Source organism: Carlito syrichta, unplaced genomic scaffold (assembly GCF_000164805.1).
Source record: "Carlito syrichta isolate Samal-C Ts95f unplaced genomic scaffold, Tarsius_syrichta-2.0.1 Scaffold305221, whole genome shotgun sequence".
Lineage (NCBI taxonomy): Eukaryota > Metazoa > Chordata > Mammalia > Primates > Tarsiidae > Carlito > Carlito syrichta.
Genome location: NW_007249317.1, coordinates 312,684 through 317,055, shown reverse-complemented (window position 1 = coordinate 317,055; position 4,372 = coordinate 312,684).

Genomic DNA, 4,372 nt, shown 5'->3' with positions numbered 1-4,372 from the left:
ATAACCTGGAGAACAAGGCCACATGCAGTTTATATCCTCGCTTTGGTTGTCAACCCAAACAGAAAGACAGAAGTCTTTATCCCTCTAATAACTGTTCTCAAAGTCTCAAAGAAAAAAAATCTTACCACCCCCTGCATTATACTCTTGAACCAATGTTATACTTGGCAAGAGAGAGAATTTAACCCAAATCAATGGGTGAACAGTTTACCGTGGGTATAAGAAAGTTTAAAGCCAACAAGGAGAGCTTGTTTTCATGCTGACAGGTACCAATATATGGCATGAACATGCTAGGAAAAAGTCTAAATGAGCTAATTTATATTTTACTTACTACTATCAGTTGCTATTTTTTGAGTGCTTGCTATGAAAACAACTACTGATGATACAGCACATACTATGTACCAGGGACTGTTCTAAGCACTTTATGCATATTAACTCAATCAAGGCAGCACTCTGCAGTAAGCCCCAAAGTATAGAAAATGTTAGAGATGTGTCCACAGACACACGACTAAAGAATAAAACTCCTGGGACTTGCACCCAGGTGGCCTCATGCTGGGGAAAACTGAAGCTTAGAGGAGTGAGGAAACTCGCCTGGGAAGTGGCAGGGGGTTTCTGATTAAAGTCATTCTTGAGGCCATTCTCCCTCTGTCCTGGTAGGAGGGTGGGTTGTTCCCGTTAGTTGTCCACTCAACAGCTCATCATCCCAGCCTCGAAGGCTTCTTACACCCTAACTTACCTCTCCTTCTTCCCTCCTTCCAAATACCTTTCCCTCAGTTCTGTAGAGAAGAAAATGGGATAACTGAAGCTTTCCTATAAATGAAGTATGTGACTTAACTCAAACGAAGTTTTCATTGGTCAGTCTTGGATCCTAAGATATGCATTACAGAATTTTTTTTTTTTTGTCTGATAGACTATAAATCACACTCCTGAGTTCTTGGCTTTGTCTATAAGCAAAGTTGGCTAAAAACCACAGTAGGCCACATATTACCCATGTGATCTCTGACAAGTACTGTAATCTTTCTGTGCCTCGGTTTCCCATCTACAAAAGGAAATAACACTTGAACAATTATCATAATACTATAAGAAAGGGATTGGTAGTAGTGGAAAACTGCCAGGGGAGTGAGGGTGGGATTGGCAGTTGATGGAAACTGGCAGGGTGGGGTGGGGAGCATACCTCATTAACAAGGGTACCTGCATAGTGAACATTTGTATACCTAACCCTGAATTGTACCCCACATCTTTAAAATGGTTAATTTTTTAAAAGTTTTAAAACAGGAAGAAAATCACTATAGAAATTGCAAGTATTATTAAATCAACCCAACTCTCCACTCTCTGAGGCAAAAAAACAAGTTTTCTTGGAAACGGGCAGCAGAACATGTTTGTAGGCCAAGAGGAGAGGGGGAATGGAGAAGGGCAGGAAGTCTGCTTCCTAATCCCATGCCAGGGCAGTGACCAGGGGATATTACAATAATAATAGCAAACATTTACACTGCATTTGCTTGTACTGGGAGCTTTCTAAGCACTGTTTTTTGTAGTAGCTCAACGAATCCTCCCACACCCTCTGATATAGTTACATTTTTTATTTCCTTTTGTAGATGGGAAACCGAGGCACAGAAAGATTACTCTGTTCTTTGTTTCTGTGATAGATTACTGAGTATGATAGACCCTAAACACATCCAAGTTGCTGCAAAGTTCATAATTTTGTCCTTCTTTATGACTGTGTAATATTCTATTGTGTATATGTACCACATTTTTTTATCCAGTACTCTTTCGATGGGCAGCATAATTGGTTCCTGCTATTGTGAACCATGGTGCAATAAACATACATGTGCAGGTAGCTTTTTCATAGAGTGATTTCAGTTCTTCTGGGGGGACTGCAGTGTCATATGGAAAGTTGATTTTTACATCTTTTAGAATCTTTTAGGAATCACCACACTGTTTTCCACAGAGGCTGTACTAGTTTACACTCCCACCAACAGTGTAGAAGTGTTCTCTTTTTGCCACATTCTCTCCTGCATCTGTGGATTTTTGAGTTATTGATGATGGCCACCCTGACTGGAGTTAGGTGGTATCTCAGTAGAGTTTTTTTTTCTTTTTTAATTTTTATATAAAATTGTGGGGTATAATTCAGGGATAGATATTCACCATGCAGATACCCTTATCAATGAGGTGTGCCCTCCCTTCCCCAGAAAGATATCAACTACTGTCAATTCCACCTCCCAACCCCTCCACCCCTCTCCCCACATTTTGCTGCCACTTTCAATCCTTTTCTTAAATTAATAGGATAGTTGTTCAAGGTCCACTTATGAGTGAGAACATGTGATACTCAGTTTTTTGTTTCTGTGAGAGATCACTCAGTATTACAAACTCTAATTCCATCCAGGTGACTAAGAAGTTCATGATTTTGTTCTTCTTTGTGGCTGCATAGTATTCCGTTGTGTATATGTACCACATTGTTTTTATCCAGGCTTCTTTTGATAGGCAGCACGGTTGGTTCCATGTTCTTGTTATTATGAACAATGTTGTGATAAACATACGTGTGCAGGTATCTTTTTTATAAACTGACCTGAGTTTTTCCAGGTATATTCCCAGTAAGGGGATTACAGGGTCATATGGAAGATTGATTTTTAGAACTTTTAGGAATCACCACACTGATTTCCAGAGAGGCTGAACTAGTTTGCACTCCCATCAACAATGTAGAAGTGTTCCTTTTTCACCACATCCTTTCCAGCATCTGTTATTTTCTGAGTTATTGATGATGGCCATTCTGACTGGAGTTAGGTGGTATCTCAGTGTAGTTTTAATTTGCATCTCCTTGATGACTAGTGAGGCTGAACATTTTTTCATGTATCTGTTGGCTACTCTTATGTCTTCTTTTGAGAAGTGTCTATTCATATCTTTAGCCCACTTTGTAACGGGGCTGTTTGTCTTTTTCTTTTCAGCACATTTGAGTTTCTTATAGATCCTTGATGTTAGGCCTTGGTCAGACACGGAGTTAGCAAATATTTTTTCCCAGTCTATGAGTTGTCTCCCTGATCTCTTTATGGTTTCTTTGGCTTTGCAGAAGCTTGTCAGTTTAATGACGTCCCACTTGTCTATCTTATGTCTTATAGCCTGGGCACTTCGGGTTTTGATTAGGAATTGGTTGCCAGTTCCAATTTCCATGAGAGTGTCTCTTGCATTTTTCTAAGGTTCTTACAGTAGGAGGTTTTGCATTTAGGTCTGTGATCCATTTAGAATTAATTTTTGTGTATGGGAATAGGTAAGGGTCCTGTTTTAATCTTCTGCATGTGGTCAGCCAGTTTTCCCAGCACCATTTACTGAATAGGTTCTCCTCTCCCCAGTAGTGTGTGGTAGAGGCTTTGTCAAAGATGAGTTGGTTGAGAAATTGAGGTCTTGCTTCTGGAATCTCAATTCTATTCCATTGGTCTATACGCCTGATCTTGTACCCATACTGGGTTGTTTTTATTATTATAGTTATATAATATAGTTTAAAGACTAGGACTGTGATACCTCCTGCCTTGCTTTTTTATGCTGAGGATTGTTTTGGCTATTCTTCATCGTTTATGTTTCCATATGAATTCCTGTATTGTTTTTTTCTAGGTCTGAGAAGAAAGTTGCTGATAATTTGATGGGTATTGCATTAAATCTGTAGATTGCCTTAGGTAGAATGGACATCTTAACAATGTTGATTCTTCTAATCTATGAGCATGGAATATTTTTTCCACTTGTTTGTGTGGTCTTTGATTTCTTTAAGCAATGGTTTTTAGTTTTCATTGTAAAGGTCTTTTACATCTCTGGTTAGGAAGATGTCAAGGTATTTCATTTTTTCTGTGGCTATTATAAATGGAATTGTGCTTTTTATTTGGGTTTCTGTTTGTTTGTTATTGGTGTATAGAAATGCAATTGTCTTTTATACATTTATCTTATGCCCTGAGACTTTGCCAAAGTCTTTTATCAATGCAGGGAGGTTTTTTGGCAGATTCTCTTGGGTTTTCAAGATATACAATGATGTCATCTGCAAAGAGAGATAACTTGACTTCCTCTTTTCCTATTTGGATACCCCTGATTGCCTAGGACTTCCAAAACTATGTTGAACAGGAAGGGTGAGAGTGAGCATCCTTGTCTTGTTCCAGTTTTCAGGGGAAATAGTTCCAATATTTGACTGTTTAGGAGTATGCTGGCTGTGGTTTCTCATAGATGACTTTTACTATTTTGATGTATGTTCCACCTATGCCTAGATGTTTGAGGGTTTTTATCAAGAAGAGGTGCTGGATTTTATCAAAAGTTTTTTCTGCATCTAATGATATAATCATGTGGTTTTTGTTTTTAGCTCTATTGATATATTTAATTACATTTATGATCTTACAAATGT